Below are 27,024 nucleotides of genomic sequence, written 5' to 3'. Positions count from 1 at the left end.
GCAGAGTTCCGCCCCCTTTCCATTCTCTCATTGGCTCTTGCTGCCCAACCGCGCGGAGACCCGCCTAGCAGTGTCCCTCATGCCCCGCCTTTGCTCGCAGCCAGGCCAGGGGCGGGGGTTCTGTTGGCTCCACCCTTTGGGGCGGGGTCAAGCTCGCAGGCGCTCGGGAGCTGCCTCGGCAGGGCTCGGCTCGGCTCGGTTTGCAGCTCGGGTGGGGGTGGGCAGCTAGGGTGACAGCGGCGGTAGCAGAGGCTGCGGCGCGGGGCTGAGCAAGCGGCGAGCGCGGAGCCGGTAAGAGGAGGAAGTGGAGCGGCGGCCCGGAGCTTTGGAGTCCGCTGCCGGAGCAGGTCCACCCAGATTTGCAGAGTGAGCCGCGTCGGGACCTGGGCAGACTTCTTCGCCTTGCTCCAGCCGCTGGCGCTCCGCCTGCCCTACCCTGCCCTGCCCTGCCCTGCTGATCCGAGTCCCGCATTCCGCGCCTGGACTTTTCTAGCCCGGTGGTCCGGAGCTGCTGGGACGTTCGAGCCCCGGCCTTGATACGGAGTTCCGAGACGGGACGTTCTCGGCTCCATCATACCGACCCATCTCTGCTGGAGTGTCCTCCACCCCCGGGTCGGCGCAAGGTGGTCCCGGCTCTGGGACTTGAGTGTAGAGGAGCCGGGACGCCCACCGGCCTCCAGCTCCCAGAGAACGAAATCTTCAGCTGCCTTGGACCGAACTGCTCCGGACTTTAAACTGTATTGGCACCGCCCGAGTCCTCAGCGCACCGTGAGGGGTCCCAAGCTGGCAGAACAGTTGAACTGAACCCCTGGGCTGGTGCTGCGAGTCGAGGCTGCCACCTTTCTCTGCCCTAGGCTAAGAATTTGGGGGTACTTGCCCCAAGGAGAGCACAGGGGCTTCTCCTGCCACAGTCTCCAGCGAGCCGAGGTTGCAGGTGAGAGACCCGGATGCGCAGCGGGAGCAGTCCAGGGAGCCTTAGAGGCAGGGCCCGGGTCAGCGGAGGGTGTGGAGGGGACACGGGCAGAGAGTCAACTGTTTAGGAGAGGGCGCGCGAAAGATAGTAGAGAGAAGCCCGCACTTATTGAGTGCCCATTGTGTGCAGGTCCGAGCCCCGCCCTTGCACAAATCATTCCTTATCCTGAGCTCTGAGCTACCCCTGAGATAAAAGCTATTGTGTATTGTTATTGGCGAGGACCGTTGGGGAAACTGAGGCGTGGCAGGGTTGAGGTCCTCTGCCCTCCACGTTGAGAATTAGACCCGGGAGAAGATAAAGAGAGAAAGAGCAAAGAGGGAGGGGAGAAGAAGAGAACTGGATAGCTTGCACCGGAGAGCTTGGCAGGGTGGGGGCCTCTGGGGCATTAAATCCAGGCACTGGTCCTGAAGCTGAAGATGTCCTTCTTACCAGTCACTCTTGGATCATGGACATGCCACCTCCCAAGAAGGGTGAACCTGGGTTGAGGGCAGAGCTTCCCTATTCCAAAAGATTTCTTCCCTCGCTGGAGCGACAACCTGCTTCCCATATTTAATGTCCCCAAGTTACTAAAGTACTCTTTATCTGTTAAGGGACTCACCATATTGGTCCCCAAGCCACAGCCATGTGGAGCTGGAGCTGTGATCCCTCAGAACTCAGCCGCCTTCCTGTGACATTATTAATGGGGACACTGAAGACTTGTGGGGAGCACAGTGACCCCAGATCCTAAAGCCAGTGAGTGGTGGAGAGAGAAGTAGACCTGAAAAACGATTTCCAAACATCCATCAAGGGGTCCTCTCTCCTTCCCAGCTCACACCCTTGGGGTCTGTGCCTAGGGTTTCCCCCACGCCCAGTTGCAGTTGAGGTGAGCGTGTATGAGGCTGCGGGAGCATGTGTGGTTGGAGTTGGGGCTCAGAGAAGCCTGACTTCAGTCTCTCTGTGCAAAATGGCCCAGGGGAGAACTTCTCTCCTTAAGGTTAGGGCGTAAGGTCTGGGCTGCCAGATCTGCAGATACGGTCCAGGTGTCATGATTCCCAGGCAGGAATTCCTCCCGCTGCCTCTGGATCTTTGTAGGAGAGGAGTATTGTGAAAGAGCATTTGGCACAGACTCTGTGGGCTCTTGTTCTGGGTGGGGATGGGGAGGCATATGGCCTTGGTCTGGGCACTATGGCCTTGGCTGGGACTAGTTAACCTTTGATGGGCCGGGCTCTCTGGAGTCTGGGGAAATTACCTTGGAAAGCCCCTGGGAGATGGAGCAGGGTCTTAAAGACTAAAAGCCTGTTTCTGGGATTGGAGGGGTTCGCGCAGCCTAGAAGCTGTCCAAGGGGGCTTGGGATTCCCCCTCCCCCAACCCTGCCTGAGGATTCAAATCCTTATAATAATCCTTGCATCTAAACAGAGCTCCCTTTTGATGAACTAATTTCACACCTGTGATCTCATTTCACCGAGTGCTGGAAAGAGCTGGGAACCTGCAGAGCAGAGCAGGCAGAGCAGGGACTGGGGAGCCTCCTTCTGAAGTCTCGCCTGTGAGATGGAGTCAGAGCACCATGCTACCTGCTCAGAGAGGGTCCTACAGGAACACTAGGGAGTGTGGAGCCTGCCCAATATGGGCTTGCTCTTCAAGGCTATCTTGTGTGGGAAGCAGAGACTCAGGGAGGTGGCGTCTTTGACTCGGGCCTGCTGAGTTTGCTTAAGGAACTGTTTGAGTGTCAACTGCGAAGTGTTGTGGAAGCTGTGCAGGTGGGCTCGGCGACAGACTGGAGGCTGAGTGGCCAGTGGTCAGTGCTGTGTGGTGAAGAAGTGACTCTGCCTCCTGATCACGGGCAGCCATGTTACCCTCTGAGCCGTCTGCTTTGCTCGGAGAGTAGAATGGCTCTCCCACCGAGATGAACTGAACCGCAGACACACAGTGCCTGGCCACCATCCATTTCCTTCCCAACAGAGAAAGGAAACTGCAGTTTTGACCAGGAAGTCTGAGAAATCCTCAAACTTGTTTGAGGTTAGAACACACACGGGCGGCAGTCACAGGCTGAGAAACTTCAATAACATGTCCATCTCGGGTTCCTGGACAAGTCAGACTTCCCATGCTTCCTCCTGTACTTACAAAGCCTTCGATAATCTACTTAGGGACACTGGGAAGGGGCCCTGGACCCTAAACCGCCCTCACACCCACTGTGGCTTCCTGTGGGGCAGGAGCTGGTGTCCATTCCCTTTGGCCCATTGTCTGGCCTCCCTAAGCACAGGGTACAGTAAATAATTTATCATTCCCCTCACTGGGAGGCAGGCTAGGGAAATAGCAGCGCTCTGCTGTGCTTCCGCCCCACCAGAGGAGCCCGGGGGCTCCTGATTGTGCCCCAGTCTGGGCTGGGCTGTGTGTGTGTGTGTGTGTGTGTGTGTGTAATAGGACCTATTATCCCCCTAGCTCTGTGCTGTTGGGGGAGGGGCAGGGGTGCCTACAGGCAACCAAAGTAGCCACAGTAGCTCAGCTAGGATCAAGCTGCAAGTCCCTGAAGCCAGAAGTGTTGGAGAAGGGCATGGGGACAGGGGTGGCCAGGGAGCTCGTCAGGGAATTCTGCTCCTGCCACCTGCACAGTGAGACCAGAGGCCGAGACACCTGACCATACATGGCCGCTATTGTGTTAAATGCTGTTAAATTAGGACAGTGAGGCTCACTTTTAAAGTTCCCTATGGCTGACTGTAGGGTCACCTAAGAAAAATGTCAGGCAGGCGTGGTAGGCAGTAAAGGACTGCTTCAGGGTGAACACACAGGGGAGTCCGTGTCTGTTGGGGAATGAAACGGTATGGTAGGTGGAGCGTGGAGGAGAGTTCTGGAGCAGTGATTCATATTCAGAGAGGGCTGGGCAGGCGGGTGGGAGAGAAATGGAAGCTCTGTTTAGAGCCCCTCTGTGACATGAGACCAGACCAGGCCTTGGGTGTGGTCTTGGCAGCCATAGTCAGCAACTGAGGGGGCTTCAGGCTCCTTGTCCATCACTGTCCACTTAACACACCACACGTGGCCACCCATGTACCCTTTTGCTTGTGGGATAGTCTGGGTCACATCGCTGCCCCCTCTCTTCTCACTTTATCTGCTTTGGGTCACCAATCCCACCCTCAAATGGTCCTGGATTGCCCACCCTGTGGAATGCCATCCGTGGGTGTGTAACGCTTCACGGTAAACATCTACTGATAAGTCATATTTTACAGTTTAGGAAATGCCCATACACTTACTTCTATTGTCATGGCGATGTTAGTAATAGCTGGTGCCCTTACTGCTTAGGACGGGCTGCACAGTGTGCCAAGCACTTTAGACACTGTCTGTCACGGTAACTCTACAAAACAGCTGGTTTCTCCGGGAAACTGGAGTGCACGGAGGTGTTCTGTCTTGCCCAGATTCTTAGCTAAACATCAGGGAACCAAGAGTCAGGCCCGCATCAATCTGAACTGGAAAGCTGTGCTCCTCTCTGTCACGAAGTGGACACTTGGCCAGCTTTTAGGAGATGTTTTCTGTCCTCACCGCCACCCTGTACCTCGAAAGCATTCTTTGCCTGTGTCAAGCCTAACCTCAAGCCTCCTTCCCTGTGCTGGACTGAGAAGAGAGCCCAGGAAGGAGCCCTGGCCCTGGGCTCTGTGCTGGCTGCCTGGCAGGTATATTGCTTACAGTGAGTCAGCCCCTCTGTGTCTTGTCAGTGTCCCAGCATCCCATGTCTCAGGTCTTCTGCAGTGTCCTTCATGACCCTGGCAAGAAGAAGAGGCCACAGCACAGGACTGAAGGATGTGGTGGGACAGATAGCTGTGATTTTGGCCCAGCTGATATCTGGGCCAGGAGCACTGTGGTCACTTGAAGGAGGGTGGTGGCCTAGACTGCAGGCAGCATGGTCATTAGCCGTGATTGAGAGCTGGCGGGGCCAGGCCAGGTTGGCAGGACTAGAGGCCAGCTGGCCCGGCCACGGAGGGGTCATTGGCAGGGCATCTGGCTTCTTCGTGCTGTGCTGCCTGTAGGGCGCCAGGGCTTTGTGGGCCATGGCTTGCCTGCTGTTCTGTTGTGGTTAGGGAAGGATTGGTAGAATCCTTCTAAGACGCTTCTTCCCAGAAGCCCTTGGGATTCCTCTCAAGCAGGTAGAGCCCCGCCCTCCTCCGTTGCTGGCTCATGGCCCCTGTTCACTGACTAGCCTAGGGAGAGGATAGATCTGTCTGCTTGCTGGCCAACCTGTAGAGCCCCTCCCTTGAATGTCTGTTCATTGTGCTTGGCACAAGGAAGCTATCCTAGGACAGAGGAGGCAAGAGGCCCCTGGCACCAGCCTTTTGACTCTGGCGCCTATTTTCTTATCTGTGAGATGAGCTGATAGCAGCCCTGCAGGAGGCTTAGTGAGATGCAGAGTGGGTACCTGCTGAGGTCTGGCACACAGGCTGGCACTCTCTTTGTGAACCCTTTGCCTTTCCCTCTTTGGCCTCATGAAGGAACAAATGGCTCTGTAAGAAGCTACCTAAGAGAGTCAGTGACTGGAGCTAGGGTGTGGCAGGGAGGACTTCCTGGAGGAGGCTCTTGAGTGAATTTAGATGGGAGATGCTGCTCCCAGCCCCTTCCCAGTAGGGAGTAGGACCGAGATGTCTGGGGACCTAGGTGTCTCCTCTCAAATACTGCATGCAGCAGCAGTGACCCAATTGGGACAAGCTGTTGGGATCTGGCCAATAGATGCAGAACAAGCATGGTTCTTTCTTTCTTTTTTTTAAACAGGGAGGTAACATTACCGCACTCTTCATCCACCGACAGGTACCACTGGAGACCGAGACCGTGGGCTGTGGAGGAAACATACGGACCACAGGTAAACCTGTGGGTGCCAAAGTTCCAAGCTGAAAGTGGTTCCCTGGGGCTGGGCTGACCCCACCCACGTGGCTGGGGAAAGTCACCTCATCTGTGAAGTGGGGCTCATGACACCACCTCCTTCCCGGGGCTCTTGTGAGGAGGACATAGATTCTACACATAAAGTGTTCAAAAGGCCCAGCGCAGCCTGAGGGGTGGGCTCCGAGGTGGAGAAACTACCGAGTACGTCCAAGGCCCTGGGCTCAGTCACTGGCACCAGTCACACAGGGAGCAGTCTGAATGGTAAACCGTCGTCGTCGTCTGTGTCACCAGCACGGAGCAGGTGGCTGAGAGGGAACAGGTGCTCAAGGGTGGTGTTGGAGTCGGTCCCAGGCAAAGGGCAGTTGCTCTGCAGTATGAATGAACAGCTTGGTAGGGAGCGGAGGACACAGAAGCAATGACAGTGCAGAATGTCACCAGGTAGGCCAGGGCTGCCCAGAGATCAGGGAAGGCTTCTCAGAGGCAGTGCTGGGCTTCTGTCTTTTTTCCTAAAGGTAGCCAGGACCTTTAACCTCTGTAGGCTGTCCTTCTTCCCTCCACATCAGGAGTGCCCAAAGGCATGCAAGGAGGAAGTATAGACCACTCACTCACCCAAGAGGCCTAGCCTTTCCGGAGCAGGGGGCAGGCTGGCTTGGAGCCATTTTACCTTCTGGCTTACAGAGAAATCAGTCACAGTGAGGGTCCCTGGCTTCCCCCTGTAGCTGTCCAGCTTGTGAATGAGTAGACTCTGAAAAAATGCCCTGGCTAGGCCTGGGGCACGGGACTCTAATCCCGTCAGGAGGCAGAGTCAGGCAGATCCCTGTGAGTGAAAGACTGTCTGATTTCATCATTGAGTTTCAGGACAACCAGTACTCTTGTGGAGGGACCTTGTCTCAAAAACAAAACAAAACAAAACAAAACAAAACAAAGCAAAACAAAACAAAACAAAACAAAGCAAAGCAAAAACATCAAAAATGAAAGAAGAAGAAAGAGGTAGAAGAAAAAGTGTCCCTCCCCCAAAGCATCTCACCTTCCCCAAGAGGCTCAAAGAGAAAGTTCTCTCCTACCTAAAGGGAGTCAGGTCCTCCTTGCCCCCAAGAATCCTAAAGAAACTCACCCAGAGGCATCCAGAGGTCAGGGCCCTGTGCTTGTTTTCATTAGGATTGGCTGAGAGGTTAAGGATGCTCCACCCCCTTGAATCTGGGATTAGAACATTAAGTCCCTTCTTCCCTAAAGAGGTTCTGGAGTTGGGTTTGGCTTCAGTAGCTCCTGACCTTCTGAGAAACTCTCTGCAGCTTGGGAAAGCCTGGGCTCACTGTTCTTGAGGCAAAGGCTGGACTCTGTAGTCAGAGCCGCAGGATGGCTCAGTATGGGGCATCTGAGACCTGCCTGTGGTCCCCACATGCTGCCGGGACTGACCCACAAGGCTGCCCATTTGAGGAGCAGCTCCTGGCCACACTGTCTGGCCTGGGACTTCCCTGAGCAGAGAGAAGTGACAGGTGGGAAGACCCTCAGTCTGACAGACCTTGCTCCCCGGGTGTCTTTTTCCAGCCTCGGTTTCCTCATCTGAAGAATGGGGGTAGAAATAATCTATGTCTAAGATGAGGCCATGCATGGAATGTGCGTGCCTTACACGTCACGTCACCAGTGTGCAGTGAAAGGTCGCAGCAGCAGCAGGAGCAGAGCCTGGCTGGACTCAGTCCCTGGAGGCCCTGGCCCAGCTACCTGCTTGTACCAGGTTTCTAGGTATGAGGGCTGGGTTGGGAAGGGTGGGTCCCTAGGCCCAGGGTTCTTCTCGTTTTTCTTTTTTTTAAAACCGTACTTATTTATTTTGTGTGTGTGGGTGTTTTGTCTGCTTGTACGTCTATGCATGCCTTCAGAGATCCGAAGAGGGTGTCAGGTCCCCCAGACTGGAGTTGTAGATGGCTTTGAGCTGCCATGTGGCTGGGAATTGAGCCTGGGGCCTTCTGGAAGAGCAGGCAGTGTTCTTAACCACTGAGCTATCTCTCCAGCACGCCACTGCCCCGCTTTTTCTGTAAGTGACAGTCAGCACTCCATTTGCTTGGTTTTGTTTTAGTGGTCAAAGTGTCAGGCTCCCAGTAACAATGGAGACTTGTGTGAGCCTGCTTGTTTGCAAAGCCAGTCACCCCACTGGCCCCGCCTACCAGGCCCTGGGCCCACCTGGGAGAACTGGAGACATCAGAGGGGTGTTTTGTTTTCCAGTGAGGGAAGGGTATGGAGGGGACACCAGAGGCCTCACCAGCAGGTGACCCCACTGAAGTCAACCACTGGTATTGGTGGCAGAATCAATCCAGTTTGTAGTGCAGGGAAGTCAGTGGGTTTAGAGACACCAAAACCTGCACTTTTAGTCTCAGCTTTGTCACTTACTGTGAGGTGACAATAGGCAAGTACTTTTGTCTTTGAGCAGGGTTTTTCTATGTGAACGAGTCTGTTGGGCAGTCAAGCTCAGCTTGACAAGTAAGCTGGGGTCCCCATGCCAAGCACCTCGACCTCTACATTCCTCTCAAAGACAGGGTTCTGGGGTCACCTCCTCTCCATCTTTGCCTCTCCCAGAAGGTTGGGATGAATGTGGGTTGCAGAGAGGCCTTGCCTTATCTCTCAGTGAGTGAAGTTTATGAAGACACCAGTGGCAGGTGCATCAAGGCCTCTGCACGCCCTAGTCTCTGACCCTTTTTCAAGTCTTGTTACCCTGGGCTCAGGAGCCCCCAGTCTCCTGAAGGCCAGTCAGGGAATATGGACACTACAGGCTATGGCAAAGAGTTGCCATTGGTGATGGAGGGAAGTATGTGGGGCTACTTCCGAGCAGGGAACGGGTGTTATGGTGTAAAGGGCTGACTCTGGACTGGGAGGAGCCTAGCTAAGGGACAGTACAGATGTGGCTGGGCACCGGGCATGCTGGGAGATGGTGAGATGGTGATGGTGTCTACAGAGGGTAGCCTGACAGGCCTAGAACACAGAGCCCTTGCAGCCAGTCACCAGGGAGCACCCTCATCCTGCCCTGCCTCCCTGCCCCCCCCCCTCAGAGCTCACACCTGAGCATCTCAGTGCTGGGGGGGGGGTGATCTTGTAGAGGGAGGAATGTGGGCTGCAGTGTTTGTCCTCACTTCCAGTTTCACCTCTGCCTCTCTGAGCAGAACCCAAAGACTGAGCTCACCAGGAAGCCAGGCTGAGCCTTAGCCGCATCCTCATGAGTCTGGTGTCGCAACCTTTACTGTCCAGGTTGTCCAAAGGCAGTGCCATAATGGATAAGACAGCGTCTTATATTTCACAGGAAGTTCTTCAGCCACCCTTACCCAGCTCCTTCTCTGTGCCATCCTTAATGCCTCTCCAGGAAGTTCTTTCTTGCATCTAACTGAAGTCCATTGTTCTGCCGTCGGACTCCTTCTGTTCATCTTGTCTAGAGACTGCAGAGGCAGAGAGAGCCCATCCTCCATCCTAATGTGCCCAACAGTAACTACTGCCAAGCCGGGAGCTAAGCAGGCGGGCAGGGAACAGGGCCTGCCAGTTTCTACCTTGGAGCCTAGGGTCCCAACAGTCAATAGCTGAGCCAGGATGGAGGGTTTGTGTATGAATTGTCCTAACTACTCATACTCCAAAAGGTGTGGTTCTGGGGCAGAGGAGAGAGCCTTGGGCTAAGCTAGAAGCCTGCATGCTGGTGGCTGCCTGTCTTACTGAGAGGGCAGTTTAAGGCTACTTAGCAACCTTGTTCACCCGCAGAGGGCCTGGAGGGTGTCTGCATTAGGTCTTCCTAGTGAAGACATGCAATTTAGCTTCACGGCCACTTTCTTATTGTTGGGCCTCAGACAACCTGAGCGTAGAGTAAGTAAGTCTCCCCGGTGGCTCGGGATGGTAGGATCTGAATAAATCATCATTCAGGCTGAGGCTCCAAGGGGTGGCCTTGCATTTAAGGTCAGGCGGGGGTCCTGATGGGATTCTGGGTGGGGTGATATTTCCCTCCTCAGACCAGGCAATGGCTACATGGTGCTCTTGGGCCTACCCAGCTAACTTCTCACAGGGGCTCTGGAGGGCTGTGCACTCTCTCTTCGGGAGAGCCACACTAAAGAGCCACAGTCTCTTTAATCCCTGCAAGTGGGAAGGCAGAGAGAAGCTAGTACACGGATTGGCTAGAGATCCCACAATCTGTCAGGGAGGTTGGGGAGGGACCCTGGAGAGCCTCCCCCACCACTCAGACCAAGCAGGACCCTCTAGGTGATTGACAGGGTGGAACACAGGGTAGGCAGGTGGTTGTAAACCACGTGCTCCCATCTGGGGGAGTTGGACATTAGGCAGAACCCTGTTCTGTGGGCTATGGGGGAGGGTCTGCAGGGACCCCAGGAATATGGCTTACTCTCCCGGGGAGGCACCTAGCCAAGAAATGCAGGCCTTCTTGACCAGGCCAGTTCTGCAAGCTTGAGAACTTAAGCAGTTTGCTATCACAGGGGACTCAAGATTCCTTGCTGTTGCCTTGGACACACACCAGTGTAGCCTTGCAAAGCATTAGGATCTCGGTGTCTCTGAATTCCCTACAGCCTGTGAGGAACATTCCTGAGGGAGACGACGAGGGTAGGTTCTGGAAGCTGACCTGCCCAGGACTCCACCTTGACTTCCACCTCCTGGTGGATCTCAGATTCATCGTCTGGGGAAGGGGCAATCTTCACTCACACACCCAGCTAGAGACCCCGTGCGGGCTGTGTGGGCTGAGTGAGAGGATGCTTGTCCTGTGCCTGGTGCAGCTTTTGTGGTTTTTACTGTCAGCCTCACTTTACAGACGAAAGGGTGGAGAGTCAAAGGAAGGTGACCGCCGGCCCGAGGCCACTCAGTGGTGTGGTTTCTTCCCCCAGGCTTCCAGTCTGTGGGGACTTGTTTATTTTTCTTACAAAACCTTGCTTTTACCCTCAAGTGAACTGCTGCCTCCTTGACTCAGAGCCTTCTCTGCATGGTGCCGGTGCTTGCTGTGGTCTCTTGTCTGTCATTCCAAACAGCACTTGCCCGGAACATAGTAGTTACTTTCAAAATGCCCCGTGCATGAGTACGCCCAGTGGTGTCCGTGCATGAGGATGTCTTCCGGAGACTGAAGCCCGAGTGACGCTTAAAGGCTTTCTCTGCTCGCTGTGCCTGTAGAACAGTTGTGTAGTTTATATGGAACCTTCGAGAAAGAGCATGGAACCTGGGATAGGGAGATGGTTCTTTTCCTGCTCAAGGTAGGGGTGGCCATCTTGTAAGGATGGGCCTTACAGAACTTGCCTGCTTTGCCAGGTGCCTGCTCCTACCGCTGCACCTGCTCAGCTCTACCTTCTGGCTCTAGTCGCCCCACCCCTTCATCCTGCTATCACAAACCCTCCTCCTGCCTCCCAGCACCCCGTCCTCCCCTTTGCGCTTCCCTGGGTGTCTTTTCTAAGTGGTTGATGTTTTTAGCCTTCTTTCACTCATTCCCAGCCAGCCAGCCTCTGGGGGCCCTTGCTGAAGAGTCCATCCATCCTGCTGGAGGACTTCTGCAGTGGCTCTGCTTGGTCAGGACATGGCCACACCCTTCTGGCAGTAGACAGGGAAATCATGATGCACAGAGAATACTGGCACCCGACCTCTGCCTCTGCTTGTCTTACCACCCTGCATCTCCACAACACTCTGGGGAGGACTCTCAGCCCCACTTAGCTAACAATGGATGCCTAGCCCAACAGGTGAAGTCCCTGCTCCATGGCTAGCTCACATCTCTGCCCTTCTTTGACCATCTCCTTCTCTGTCCTCTAGGTGCAGGTTAGACAGTGTTATCTTTTCTCTCTGTCACCAAGGATTGGTGGTAGAGGCAGAGGTTGAACATACACACACACACAGATGTACACAGACACATAAGTATAGACACATAGACCAAACATAGATGCACACACAGATGCACACAGACAAACATATACAGAGACCACACACAGACACACACATACACACAGAGACAGAAATACACAGACACAGAGAACACACACACACACTCACATTGACCTGCCAGGGACTTGAATTAATCCCCACAGTGCTCTGGAGAGCCATAGTGCCACATACACCATGTAACTCAGAGCGTCCTGGGGCGTTCCCTGTGTTACAGTGTATGTACAGTTAGCCTTTCCCAAACTTGTGAGCTTCTGTGGTGTGCTTTGTTTTTTAGACAGAGGCTCATATAATCAGGGCTAGCCTTGAACTTCAGATAGACATGTGTCTACCTCCTAAGTGTTGTGATTCCAGGTGTGCATGATTATGCCAGGCTCCCAATCTTGTTTGGAGTCCTAGAACCTGCGACGAGATGCTTGGCAAGTTGTCATCAGGTTACCTGGCACAAGAAGCCATATGGAGAGGCTTAGAACTGTTTGTGTCCTGGAGACTATCTTGGGGACACTGGTGCAAGACAAGGCTTGGCTCCAATGACAGAGCTTCAGGCTGCAGAACACGTGGAAGGTAGAGATGTTTGGATTCTTTATCCACCAAACGGACCTGTCTCAGGCACCGACTGTGGGCCAGGCACGCAGCCAGCCCCAGGGAAATGCCAAGACACGTCTGACTAAGAATCTTCCATTTCATTTCCCAGCCCACTAAGGGTTTTTAAAGAAAGACAAATATAAGCCTTAAAAGGAAGAAGCGAGTTTTTAATTGTTCCAGGTCGTGGTGGTGGGTGGGCGGGTGACACATTTATTCTGTGCCGTGGAACTGTACCTAGGCCCTGCTTAGTGTCAGATCTCCTAGGAGCTATTGAGGACCAATTACCCTGGGCAGAGTTCACAGCTGCTGCAGGAAGTCTGAGGAGTCAAGTGGAGTAAGGGAGGCTCGGAAGAAGGAGGAGGGCAGAGAGCACGGGATGCTGCCTCCTGAGGCCCATCAGCCTGGACTTAGCATCCCGGATATGTAGTGAGGTGCCACAGAGGGGAGATGTGCGGTGGGGTAGGGCAGGGTCCAGTGTTCTCAGCGAAGCAACATCTGGAGCAGCTGCTGGGTAGATAGAGATGTCTAAGGACCAGCTGACCAAGAGGGTCCTGAGGGTCCTGAGGGTCAGGGCCAAGTAAATTCATCCCAGTGTCCCCAGCTCTGGCCAGTTCCCAGTTGACCTGTGTGGACTGACTGGATCTTTAGGTGGGTCCTTCTCCTCTGTGGGACCTCTGATTGCAGTTAGGCAAGGGGTAGGAACTATGGAAGATTTCCCCAGTCGGCCATTTTCAGTTTCTTCCTCTGTTGAATGAGGATAGTAATAAGAACTCCCACACCAGCCATTTGTGCTGACTTAGGGAGAAAACATGGAGCCATATCATAGGGGCTGGGGTGTAGCTCAGTTGGTAGAGTGCTTGTCTAGAAAGCCCTGGCTCAATCCCCAATAGTGTATAAATCAGGTATTCAAGAGATAAAGAGAGGAAGATCAGAAATTCGAAGGCATCCTTGATTCTGTCTGTATTAAGTTCAAATTAAGGCTGGGATAGATGAGTCCCTGTCTCAAAAAAAAAAAAAAAAAAGGTAGGAGTGGGTAGATAGATAGATAGACAGACAGATGGACAGACAGACAGAGAGAGAGACTGACACCCCCAACCAGCTGTGATCATCCACAGTGAGTTTTGCTCAGGTGGTTTACTACCCTCCCAGCCCCAGCCCCCCACTCCCCAGCTCACTTGCCGTCATTTCTGCAAGTGTTTCCTGGTAGTGGCTCACTGGCTCTGACCAGACTTCTGCTGCTGCACAGGTTTCTTCGGGCCACAGTAATAGGACTCTGTGAATTATGTACAGGTTGCTCCCACAAGCCAGCACTGTGTGTCAGTGTGCACGGAGCAGGGACAGACACCTTATCTCTTGGATTCAGAGAGCAGACATGCTTTTCTCAGCTACATCCCAGGAGTATGAGGGCTTGGCCTCTGGGACAGGTGGTAGGCAGCCTGTCAGCATTGCTGTAGGCTGGGCCCCACAGGACCTGCCTGCACATGGGAGATGGTCTGGCCCTGGGCAGTGATGAAGGATTGGGGCTGGTAGTCATAGGACCTGAAGGACAGAGTGAGACAGCCACTCGAACATCCCCCTCCTCTTTTCTACTGGTTTCAAGAAGGTGTCAGTAGGGCGACCAAGGGTCTCCAGGGTGACTTCATTAAAGCCCAGGGCACCCACTCCAGGCACCAGCAGCCTGGCAACACAGTGTGCTTGGTCAGAGCACCCTGGCCAGGATGGGCTCTCAAGGGATAGAGCTGGGCCTACCCAGCATCCCTTCCTCTTGAATCCTGAGGGTCCCTAATGCCTTTGTGCCTACAGCTCCCAGATGGTGTCCTGGCCCTGTCAGAGCAAGCTAGAGAGCAGACAGCTGGCAAGGCTGGCCCTCAGAGACAGTCCAGATGTTCCCTACGCTTGGGTTGGTGGGTAAGAGGGGCCTAGGGGTGGCAGCAGTTGGAAGGATGTAATAGCATAGCAATGTAGCTTAAGCTGGTTACAGAGAAAAGACTCATTCCCTCCCCAACCCTGAGCATGGGATCAGGGCCTCGTGCATTCAAGGCTGTGGCCACACTAGGCCAGCACTCTTCCATTGAGTCACGTCTCTAATCCACCTCCTGTCTCTCTGGCTTAGAAAAGCTAAACAATGGGTTCTGTCCTGGCTTCCATACTTGTGCCTCTGGACCCTTGGATTTGCAGCTTGCCTTTTTGACCTTGATTGATAAGGGCGGCTGTAGTGGCTTGATCTCGCAGGCCAAGCTGTTAAAGCAAGCAGGGTGTGTGGTAGGTCACCTATTAGGAGGAAAGGGCCAATTCCAGGCCACAGCAAAGAAACAGAGAGCTTTAGATACTTGATCTGTGATTTCCCTCAGCAAGAAAGAGGCCATTTCCTGGGACAGAGCAACAGCAAAGGTATGCTAGCACCTGTCACTTCAAATCACCCCAGCATCTGTCACTTTCAGGGGCTCCAGGCAGCCCTGCAGGCTAACCAGGTGATCTAAGGAGTCCATTTCATCTTTGTTCCTGTGTCACAGGGAACCACATGCTACATTCTCCGTATGCTGTACTGAAGGAAAAGCAAAAGCTACTGGGCCGTGGGGCCCTGGGGGCACAGCCCCAGGGTACAGCCAGGGGGCTCCAGCAACTATGACTGGCATCCTGGTCCTGGTGACAGCCAGGCTGCGAGGATGGGCTGTGTGAGCCTCATTTGCTTCCTTTGATGGAGCAGCTGGTTAATTAGCCGCTGGCGTGCTTGTCAAGTGTCCCCTACACGTGTCAGGGTCAGTCCTCCATGGACCGCATGTGGGCTCAGCAGCCAGCCTTGGCCATGAGGCCATGACCCACTCACCGCCCCACCCCCTGCTTCTCAGTTTGTCCCACAGATGACTTTATGGTATAGTTACTGTGTTGGGGACTCAGAGAACAGAAGATAGCCAAAACAGAAGACCCCCAGAGGCCCCAGTTTGGAGCAGATGGAAAGGAAGGGCCCAGAGAAGGATCAATGGTAGGCATTAGCCCAAAGGTGTGTCCACTGGTGACCCCTAGGACACCCAGGGAGGATTCTGCTGGGCTCTGCCTCTAGTTCCCTATGTGACCCCGAGCACCACATCGTCTTCCTCTCTCTGCCCCAGTTTTCCCGTCTTAAACAGGGTGTTTGAAGAGGTGGTCCCAGGAAGTTGTCAGCAAAAGTAAGGCAGTGTCGGGGCGGGGAACTATGGTCTCTAAAGGCAGTGGGCCGGCCGCCCCACTTCTCTGCCTTGGGACGGCAACAGATCAGTCACTGCTGCTTATGATGGGGTGTGCTCGCCCTACAGGCACAGGACAGACACTGAGTTTTACCCTGCCCTGCAATGTCTAGGGCTGGGGAGTCACAGGGAAGTTCATGGGCAGGTTGGGGTGATTGGAGGGAGGAGAGTCTACCAGCTGTGTCATGCTGCTTGAGGGGGACCAGCATCAGGAGGGCTGTGATAGCCTCTGCCTCCATGGCTGGCTGGGGAAGGGCAGATGTATGGCAACGGGGCCTGTTTCCCTATCCCTCCATGACCATGTACTTCTACAACCGTATATCCTTTATCCTCAGATCTTGAGATTACCCGCTCATGGGACCTTAGAACCTTGGCCATATAAAGCTATAATGTAGAAGCAGCCTTAGGAGTCATAGAATCCAAACCTGGACTCAGACCAGGGAGACCCCTCTTTGGGTTCCTGGGCCACCTTGAGGCCCTCCTGAGACCTGGCTCAATTCAGGCCACAGAGCTGCCACTTAAGCCCCACCTGGGATTGGCAGGTTCTTCTGGGCAGTGCGGGCAGGCGCCAGGCAGGTTCTGTTTGGCTAAGAATAGAAGGTTATGAGTGATCTAAGCACAGCCAAGTACATCAGCCCCCTCTAGGCAACGGGGAGCTTATTAAGTAGGATCTGGGGCCACCCTTGGCTCTCCTGGGTCGAGGGGCAGCTGACAAGAGTTTTACGGTCGGGTCCCACGGGATGAATGAGATTTTTTCCTTGTTCTGTGAAGGATGGCTACTCCTCCCACCTCCCTCTCCCCTGGGCCTCAAGTCTCCCAGCGTCCTGAGGGAATGTCTTCTGGGACGATTCAGACAAACAAACCAGCCTTTGAGTGGAGCAAGCCAATCAATAAAAATGTCTTTTGTCTGAAAGGAGAGAACTGAGGGTAGTGGCTGTTACTGAGCACCTACTGTATGCCAAACTTGGCCTCAGAATGTGGTGGCTGGCTTTGTCTAACCTGCCCAATGGCTAGAGAGAGGATTCTTGGTCTCGTGCCCTGATGTGACCTAGCAGAGTTGGGGCTGGAACCAAGGTCTTACCTATCCTGGACTTTTGCCAGGAAGTGTGGGGGGGGGTGGCTGCTGAGAACTGGGGGATCAGAGTCAGATTCCTTTGAGGGAGCTCCCAGGTGGGAAGATTTTATCCTTATGATTATAGGAAGCCCGCGTTTGCTATATGTCTGAGTCTTTTCTACTTTTGGCATCCTATGTGGAACTACTGGCCTGGGGCTGGGGACTGAGGCCCTGTCAGACACCCCAGGTCCAGGCATTGGCCTGTTTGGTCAGAATTAAATCAAACCCTCCTGGTGTCCCTTCCGCAAAGTGAGCAGAGGCTGCTTGGGGAGAGTCATGGGACTAAAGCACCAGGTCCCTACTGGCCCTCCAGGCTGTGTCCTAGACTCTCCTCTCTGCAGGCCTCTAGTGACCACTCCAACCCACTGATTTCCAGCGTGAGAACTGTAAGGGTACCCTGAGGTCATGAGTCACTCAGGAAGACAGAGGCCCTAGGACAGAAGGGGGCCCAGGACATATGGTAGGAGCACATAGTAGGTACTCAAGGAATCTCTTCTTTCTTGAAGACCAAGGTCTGCTCTCCTCAAGAGCATCACTTTGGGGGCAGACCCTTGGGTGCTTGGGAAGTCAGGGCTTAGAGTCAGCTAGAGATCCAGCCTCAACCCGGAGGGCCCCAGGCCCATATGTGCTTGCTCAGATTTGCCCACTGAAGTGTTCCTGTGCCAACTTGAGGCCTTCCTCAGTGTGCCTCCCCAATGCCCTTCCTTAGCTCCTGTTTGCCCCCAAACTGGGAGCATTTTATTAAATTTTATTTTATATTGAAAACCCATAACACAGAGCAGGGGATATAGCTCGTTTAGTGGAATGTCTGCCATACACGGGTGAAGCCGTGGACTTAATCCCTGGACCAACATAAAAAAAGCAGGCATGGTGGACATAGGCCTGGGATGCCAGCACTGGAGATGTAGAGGCAGGAGGATCAGAGGTTCAAGGGCATCCTCAGCTACACAGAGAGTTGAGACCAGTCTGAGCTAAAGACCCTGTCTTAAAAAAAAAACAAAAGAAACATGTTACATACGATGCTATTTTGACCCACAACTGCAGGGTGGTAACTGCATTTACACTGTCATACAGCAAGACCCTGGAGTTGTTTTAGAACCCAGGGCCTTGTATTCATACACAGAGGAAAGTGTTTTGCCCCTGAGCTTCATCTCCAGAATTCATCTTTTCATCAGGTAAAACTGGCACTGTGTACCCGTCAGACAACCCTCCCCTCCTCTCCCCTTCCCTCATCCCTCCCCTCCCCCCAGTCCCTAGTAACCACAGCTCTACCTCTGTTTCTATGAACTTGACTCCTTTAGGTGCTTTATTAAATGGAATCCTCCGGTATCTGACTTTGTGAGTAGCTTAGTTCACTTAGGGTAATGCCCTCTTGGCTCGTCTGTGTTATACAGCAAGTGTAGGTTTTCCTTTTAAACGCAAAGTAATATTCCATTGCATGGACATACCACATTTTTGCCTGATCACCCATTCAAGGATAGTTGGGTTGCCTCTAGATCGTGACTGTTGTGACAGGACTGGGCCTTCTGAACAGGCCTGGGTTGGACCCCATGTTCAGTGTCACCTTTGCTATGAGTCTGAGTCCTTCTCCATTGGCTGCTCTGCTCAATGGTAGAGCAGAAACTTGCATGTGGAAAGGCCCAGCACACGGCAAGCTCACACTGCGTGGTGGGCAGAAGTCATTCCTAGTACCCAATTTCCTTTTGTCCTTTGTCTGTCCTGTCCTTTTATCTGTAGGTTATAAGACACACATATGTGTATGTCACCTGCACTCCCAGGAAGCCAGAGTAGTGGTTGTGTGTCTGTCAGTTGAGCTCAGAAAAAGTTGGAGGCTTGTCCAGTTCACACAGCTGGCCAATGGCCATGCTATGACCCAATCCAGGTCTCTAACAATGCCTAGAGTCCACAGCCTCAGAGCAGTGGCTGTCACCCTTCCTAATGCTGTGACCCTTTAATACAGTTCCTTATATTGTGGTGACCCCAAACCATAAAACTATTTTGGTGGCTGCTTTATAACTGTAATTTTGCCACTGTTATGAATTATAGGATCAATATCTGTGTCTCAGAAAACCTGTAAAGGAATCGTTCAAACACCCTCCCCCCCCCCCCGCACCCCCTCCCCCACCCCCTGCAGGGTCGTGACCCACAGGTTGAGAACTTCTGCCTCAGTGCATCGGCCGCCTCTGGCCTGTGCATAATTCTCCAAGTGGCCAGAGCTGCCGGAGGAGGGGGAGAAGCAGGGTGAGCTTGTGAGGAGAATCCCCATGGTGGGCAAGGCACCTCTGGCCCCATGGCCACTCAGGGTTGTGGAGAGTGAAGCTGTCCCAGCAGCAAGGACTTGGGTGGACTCACTTGTACCACACAGGCTGGTCTAAGTCCCCATCTTGAACCTGGGAGCTCACTCTGCTTCTGTTCCCTCTTACCCTGTCATCCGTTTGCCCATCTTTCCCTTCCATCATTTCTTCACTCAGTAGCTACTTCCCTGAGCCCCGCAGTGCGGGTGGGAAACCGGGCAAACCTAGAGGCACTCCAGTATATATGCATGACAATATAGTCATGGCCCGAAGAGTGTGGACTCTGGGCTGAAAGTGCCTGGGTTCAAATCCTGCCTCTGCTGCTTACTGCCTGTATGACCTCAGGCACGTCACTTAAGCTCTCTGTGCCCTACTTCTTTCTTCTTTAAAGCAGAGAGACTTTCTACTTTACACATTGATCACCCCCAAACTTCGTGACTTCACACAAAAGCCACTATTTTAGAGGAATAGAGCTTAGTTGGAGAGTATTTGCCTAGTCTATCTAGAGCTCTGTGTTTGATCCTTCTACCTCCTAGAACCAAGCATGGTATAGATTTGTATTCCTAGCACCGGAGGTGGAAGCAAGAGGACCAGAGGTTCAAAGTCACCCTTGGCTACATAATGACTTCCAACTTGGAATACCCAAGACTGTCCAAAAACCAAAACAAACAAAACAAAACAAACAACTGCCTCTCTTTTTATAAATCTGAGGTTTAAGATGGGCTCTGGCGAGCAGCTCCTGGCTTGGCGCACGTGGTTTGAACAGCAGGGCACTAGAGTACTGGGATTGGGGCTTCTCTTTGCTTCATACAGTTCCAGGGCCTCCTTTGTCCAAACGCCTGACTGAGAGCTGAGCACGGTGGTGCACACCTTTAATTCCAGCACTCAGGAGGCAGAGGCAGGTGGATCATTGTGAGTTTGGGGCCAGCCTGGTCTAACTAATGAGTGCTGGACCAGCCAGGGTCATACAATTAGACTCTGTCTCCAAACAAATTAAAATAGCTGGTTGAGCCCTCCCATAGCAGGCTGGTACTTATGTAGGCAAACATGTACAAAAGGGGCTCAAGGTTACGGCAGAAGCATGCTCGGGAGTGAGGGAAAAAACAGCTGTGTTCCCTTAGGAGGCATAGCCTTGGAGGGTCCCAGTGTCCCCTCAGCCACCACTTCCAGGCTCTCCCACCCTTGAGCATGGCTACACAGACCTCAGTTCTCTAAGGGAAAATGTCAGAGTGACGCTTCGGGGGCTGTGGGGGATGGGCTGTGCTGCTGCAGATGTCTCTGGAAATCCAATCTGCCCCTGTCATAAGGGCTACATGAGTCAAAACAGGAAATGCCTAGGACAATGCCTAGGCATCACATATAAGCTGGAGCTATATATAGCCGGCCGTGATTTTGACCATAGGCAATTTACTTGTGCCGTGCTGACCGTGGGACCTGGATGCCACTACTGAAGCCAATCCTAGGAACAGCAGCACTTCCTGTGTGGGTACTGAGGGATCTATAGGAGTTTATCAAGTGGACACATGGTCCACAGGAAGGAAATTCAGAGCTAAGTGGAGTCCCTGGAGAAGGACACAGCTCTAGGTGGGGGGGGGGGGGGAAGGGGAGGGCTCCCTCAGGTGCAGAGGGCGGAACTAGAAAGGTGGATTGAGGTCAGGACAAGAAAAGCTTTGCATATGGTGTTCAGTCTTGATCTGTAGGTACCAGAAGAAGGTGTAAAGTCCTGCAGTACTGTAGTGGGGAGGCTCCTTATAAAGTGAATTCAGAAGGATTGGGAGGTGCCAGGGTAGTGGGGGACAGGCAGATGGGGCCCATGCCAGGTTTGTTCCTGTCAGCTTTGAGTGTGACGTGTGTACCCTGGCTCTCACTCACCCTTCCAACAGATCAGATCCCGTTCATTACCTTCTCTGTTCAGTTTGGCTCCACTGTAGGGGATGAGAACTGCTTTGGCAGAAGGGCCAATGGGGCTAGAAGTTGCCGAGTTCCAACTTGTCCTGCGGCCCTTGCCCTCCCTCTTCATAGATTCTCCTTCACCCTTCTACAGCTTCAGGGTCCAGGCAGACCAGGTGGCCCTTCAGGGGTGGCTGATGAGCTAGCTGTGTCTTCAGAGCAACCATGATCCAGGTCTCTTCTGTCTCCAGGATGGTCATGTCCCGTAGGTCTGTCTCTGTGCTCCGTAAGCCTATGTGCAGGTGCCAGGGGAGGGACACACCTGCATGCATGATGCATGCCTTGTGCATTTCTGTCTGTCTGTCTGTCTGTCTGTCTGTCTGTCTGTCTGTCGTGCGACTGTGCATGTATATGTAAGGAGCACCTTCTGTGCTCTCTGGGCACTCGGGAAAGCTCTGGGAAGTAGTAATAAAGTGGTGTGACTCATAAAGGGCTCCTGAAGAAACAGAGGGAGGCACCGGTTCTTGGGGGCTGAGGGTCAGAGCAAACCCAGATAGATGGCTGCCTTCAGGAGCCAGCCCGAGTCTCTGACACGCTGCTTCTTCCTTTGGGTGTTTCAGGACTTGGGGTGGGGTGTGGAGAAGCTGTCTGCAAGCAGCTGAAGGCATAGTGAAGTCCGTGGGGGCCATCAGAGCTTCCTACAAGAAGGAGCTGAGCCATCCATCATCTAGAGAACACAGCCAGGGAAGGGGTGGGGGACAGGAGCATAGCCTTGTGTCTGGAACAGCTAGAAGTTCCCAGCTAGAAGGAACTTGTCTGCAGGGTGTGTGTGTGTGTGTGTGTGTGTGTGTCCAGGTACCCTAGGGACCTGTTGTGGTCTTCAGTGGCAGGCGTGATGGGTGCCTGGAGGGGGTGTCATATAGAAGCCCAGGAAGGACTGTAGTGGGAGCCTTTATCCTGCCCAAAGCACCGCCCACCCCCAGGTCCCCATCTGCCTTTAGGTCTATAGAGCAGCACCCAGCAGGCTGGGAGAAAGAAGCCCAGGACCTTCCTGAACCGGGCACAGAAGGGGAGGAGCCTGGGACTGGTGTGGCTGCCTCTTCAGTGGTTGAGACTGTTTCTTGGATGTTTCAGACGCGAAGGTCCTAGAAGGGTCAGAATGCTGATCTGCCTCTTTGCAAAGAGACCACACCCAGACCCAACCCTGGTCCTAGGTCTCAATTACTAGGAAGTTCTTCCTTTGAGTCTAGCCTACGTCTCTCCTGCTGTGTGTTCCCTCCTGATGAACTTGTTCAACCCTGGCCTCAGAGCCAAATCTATCATCCGACCAAGCGCTTTGAGCTGCGGCCAGTGTTTTTACAACTTGTTTTCGTGGAGTTGGTTTGAAGTCTCCCTGCATTCCCAGAATGTCAGGCCCACCCTGATTCACAAGGATTGACCCAAAAAACAGGGTCAGAGCCAGCTAGGAGTCAGAGGACTGAATCATTCTCCTTGGACCCTCCATGGAGTCTTCCCTTTTCCCTCTAGCGATGAGAGAAATGTAGGAAAGTGAGCTCAGAGGGCCAGGAGGGACAGCAGCAGCGGCCTGTACGGACTCCTACTCATCCAGATGACGTGAGCCACAGGCAGAGAGCAGCGGAGGGGCCGAGGCCTGGGCTGTCACTTGGGAAGACTCAGATAGAGTTCATATTCTATTGTCCGGCTGATGGTGACCTCAGTTCCCTCTGCTCTGCAATGGCTTGGTGTCAGAGGTCACATGACCCAGATTCAGGAGTCATGTGAGAATGGTTTTCAGGAATTTTAGTGAGACAGAAACTGCTAAGGGGAAGGGAGGAGGAGAAGAGGTGATTACAGCCCCCCCCCCCACCACCACCACCATGCCGGGACTCTGGCTCAGTCCAACAGGCAATTGGGAGACAACGACAGACCCAGTGGTTACTCTCCAGGACCAAGGACTGTGTAGGTAAAGGGCTGCCTTGGAGGACAGTTGTACCCTGGGGTACAGGGATTCCATCACTTCTGGGTAACGTGGGCTCCCAGAGTCAGGTGCCTGCCATCAGGAGGTTGACATGGTCCAGAGTGTCCCGCAAGAGTAAAGGGTTCAGGGAAAAGGAGAGGCATTGACTTCTGAGAGCAGACAGGACTTGGAGATAAGGTTTGTGAGGTGCTGACTGGCCAGGACTCGGCCCGGTAAGTGACAGCTCCAAAGCAGGGTGCAGGAAGGGAGCTCCAGGATCACACAGTCAGCAGGGCCGTCGCCACACCTGCTGCTCCCCCAGCCTCGGGGTGCCCCCATGCTCCCAGAGGACTGGCAACAGCGTATCTGCAACCCAGCAGCGTTGGAGCCTGCCAGTCTGGCTGTGGCACTCCCTTCCAGCCCAGAGGACATTAGTGACAAAATGGACACTGGCCCATGTCAGGGCTGTGGAGGACCTTGGTTGGTCTCTCCCCAGTTACACTTGACTTTCCCTCCTTGGGGAACTCATGCTGGTCAGTGTGTCTCAGGAAGGAACAAACAGAAACTTGTCCTTCCGTCCTGTTCTGACTAAACCCCAGAATCTGACTTTAGACTGCTGAGGTCAGCCTGGGTTGGTCTCAATGGTCCCCACCCTAACTCCGCTCCCATCCTTCATGACATCACAGGTGATGTCACCCACAATTTTGCCTCCTGACTCAGGCCACTGAGAGGCTGACCCTGAAGAGCATGGGCTTGGGTTCTAGTCCAGCCAGAGTCTATCACCTGCTGTGTGACCTTGGCCAAGTTTCCATCCTTCTCTGAACCTCAGTGCCTCAGGTTCCATCATGGCAATAAACATCATGGACAGATGTTTATCTAAAGTCAGATGATTTTAGTATGGCACAAATTATTTCTGTTTGTCATAGCTGATACCCAGAGACCCCAAGTGACTGGCCTGGGGTCACACAGCAGAAGGACAGCACCTGGCGTGTGCCTTCTCTGCTCTGCTCTGGCCCCAGTCATGGCCTCTCTTTGCTTGGGGAGTGAGGACAGACAGAACGCTGTGCCCCGACTGCTCTGTGCTTCTTAGGACAGCTCACACCTGCTGTAGAGGACCTCTGTCCTCGGTGCAGGAGGATCTATGACCACATGGGTCTAGCCTGCTGTCACCTTCACTGTGGTTCGTGTCCAAACCCAGCTTTGTTGAGACAAAGCTGGGACCCACCCTGAAGCTTGGGAAACCTTCAGCCCATCCCCCACCCCACCCCTGTGTGTGTGTGTGTGTGTGTGTGTGTGTGTGTGTGTGTACTTAGGATGGTGGCCTCAAGGAAGAAACAATCTAAAATGTCAAGATCCCCCAGAGGCCGGTGGGAGGAGCTGCGCTGGGGTACCTGGGGGAGTAAGCCTGCTGATTCCCACGTGGGTCTAGCCCTGTGCTGAGGATGGGGGACAGCTTTGCCCCTCCTTCTCAAGAAGATCTCTCACTCCGTCCCCTCACAGTGCCTCCTGCTTCACACAGCCTTCTCCTTTATTAGCACAGGCTCCTCCATCTGTGTTGTAAGTTCACGGGACACTTAGGAAAGCTCTTGTAATGTGTGTTGGCCACTGGGTTTGTGGTGAACCATTGAGGCTTGTCTGTAGCAGCGTCACCTACTGCTGGTAGGATCCCTTCTGCAGTGGGGTGAAACTGTGTAGGTATCTCGACCTGGCCTCTTAGGGGTCTTAAGCAGTCAGCCTTTCCACCATAGCAAGCATGTCTTCCTTGTAGGAACAGAACCACATGTGGAAAGTGAATTTCATGACTTAAAGTGTCAAAATATTAAGTGTCTGTGTTCATCTATTTTCAGTGTGTGTGAGAGAGAGAGAGAGAGAGAGCGCACTGACACATGCAAGCTCATACATGCACAGAGGTCTGGGGACATCATGGATGTTGGTCCTCAACTTCAAGCAGTGTCTTGCTTGAGACAATGTCTTTTTGTCTCTTTTTGTAGTTCACTGCTGTACAACCAGCACAGCTGGGCTATGAGCCTCTGGGGATTCTCTCGACCCCACCTCTCCTCACTGCAGGAGAGCCATGATTACAGATGCCTGCTACTGCTCCTGGCTTTATGCAGGTCCTGGGGATCGAACTCAGGTTCTCACATTTGCAAGGCAAGTGCTTTACCCACTGACTGAGCTAGTCCTCTGTCAATGAGAGTGTTTAAATTTGGGGTTTTGCTGATGCTCTGCTGAGGTTAAGGTGAGGACTGAGATTTACATTCCACTTCTATTTGTTTCATAAAACATATTACTTTTCACTTCAGCAAGGGTTTCATAGGATCTGTGTTCTATTGGCAGCGGCAATCTAAAGGATTTACAGTTATCTTGCAAAGGCAATGGAGTTTGAGCCCTGGGGTGTGGCACAGTGGCAGAACACGTGCCTGTCATGCTCAGGCTTTGGTCTCCATCACCTGTGCCACATTCACATACACAGTATGTGAAGCTTGGCTATATTTCTGTCAAAAATGTAAACTAGGGTGAATGCAAATACAGGAAACTTTATTTTTGCAGAAGTCATCATTATACATTTATATAATTAAACCACCTACATCCTAATTAGTACAAGATTATAAAATTAGATTCCCTAGCCTGGCCAGGTTCAACTCAACTTCTTGAGAGGCTTAAGGCCAAGAAAACATGGCCAGCGAATGCCAGAGAACAAGCAACCCTGACTCAAAATTCAAATACAAAAAGGTTTATATCTCAGTGGGAGAATGCGTGCCTAGCAAGCACAAGAGCCTAGGTTTGATATCTGGTACCCCTAAAACCAACTAACTAGACAAGTGTGGTGGTGCATAGTTATAACCCTGGTGCTCACACGGTGGGAGGGAAGTCTGAGCTCCCACGAGTTGTCCCCCGACTACTGCATTCACACTGTTGCACACACAAAATAAACTGTAAAATAAATAAATAAATAAATATATTTTAAAGAGTGAGGATCTTATTTGCTGTTGTATGAACACAATGAAAATTGTTAAATATTGTAAGACGTTCCTCCGGTACCATGTATGTTCCCACCACGTGAGTGAAATGTAACCGGAAGAAATAAGAAAACACACATACACACACATACACACAGACACATTCACATGTGAGCACATACACACAGGCACACACAGGCACAGACACACACCCAGAGACACATGCACATGTGAGCACACACACACACACACACACACATTCACATGTGAGCACATACTCACACACAGATACACACAGACACAGGCATACACTCAGGCACAGACACACACACCCAGAGACACCTGCACACGTGAGCACACCCACGTAGGCACATGGGCAGGTGAGCACACATTCACGCGCAGGTGAGCACACACTCACGTGCAGGTGAGCACACACTCACGCGCAGGTGAGCACACACTCACACGCATACACACCAGCAGTGGCGGCATGTATTTCTCTCAGCAGATGATGGACAGGCATCTGGGCAGGCACATTTGGTTCTTCAGCTTTGCCAGGGGCCTGAGTGGGGTCGGTGAGGAAGGAGAGGCTTGATGAAGTCTTAGCAGGTGTTGCTGGGTCCCACCTGTTCCCCTGCAGCCATCTGCCTCCCCTGCTGCTTTGGTCCTGGAGGGGGTTTGGACTGAAGTGCTACTTCCTGTTTGGGGCCCAGAACTTCCTTCAAGTGACTCACTGGCTCTCACTGTCCCTGTGCTGAGAAGGGAGGGCGGGGCTGGAGTCAGGCCTGAGCATGTCACCCTTAGCCTGGCCCCTGCACCGGGTGACCAGAGACTAAGCCAATGGCTCAGTCAGAGGTGGGAGATGGACTATCTTGGTTATTTCAGGTGCGAGACTGTTCTGCTCCAGGGAGACTAGAGTAGACACGAGGGCCGCCTCCAAATCCAGTCATTCATCATCTGCTTTCGCTGGTAGCCACGAGCCCAGGTGGAGGTTATGAGACCGCTGAGACACCTCCGTGTGGGTCTATCACACTTTCTCTTCCATGCTTGGATCTCTAACAAGGACTTTCTGGCGACCACATGGGTTCCCTACCCCTCTCTGTGCCTGCACACCTAAGTGTGTCCGGTGCTGCCAATGATGTTCTATACAACTCAGTATTAAAGGGTTTATCCCGGAAGATCATGGATGGCGGGGCTCAGCTGGTAGAGCGCTTTCCTAGCGCGCGTCACTCCGAGTGGTGGCACACACTGGCCATCCGAGCACTTAACAGATGTCAGTGGGAGGACCAAAAGTCCAA

The 27,024-nt window shown here is 53.2% G+C and overlaps 1 protein-coding gene across 5 annotated transcripts in view; it reads left to right on the top strand.

Moving 5' to 3' along the window:
* Positions 1-181: 181 nt before the first annotated feature.
* Gdpd5 (glycerophosphodiester phosphodiesterase domain containing 5) overlaps positions 182-27,024 on the top strand; it is a 78,528-nt gene continuing 51,685 nt past the window's right edge. For 2 of the 5 annotated variants that reach the window (XM_052157777.1, XM_052157779.1), the window contains exons 1-2: positions 182-934; positions 5,706-5,793. The gene's annotated coding sequence lies outside the window, so the exon portion shown is untranslated. Of the gene's footprint in view, positions 935-5,705; positions 5,794-22,684; positions 22,772-27,024 lie in introns of those variants that run through there. The other 3 variants (XM_052157778.1, XM_052157780.1, XM_052157781.1) reach the window with 3 other exon arrangements.

The sequence above is a fragment of the Apodemus sylvaticus genome, chromosome 1 (assembly GCF_947179515.1).
Source record: "Apodemus sylvaticus chromosome 1, mApoSyl1.1, whole genome shotgun sequence".
Classification (NCBI taxonomy): domain Eukaryota; kingdom Metazoa; phylum Chordata; class Mammalia; order Rodentia; family Muridae; genus Apodemus; species Apodemus sylvaticus.
The sequence above is the reverse complement of the archived record's forward strand: the minus strand, read 5'-3'. Positions and strand labels throughout refer to the sequence as shown.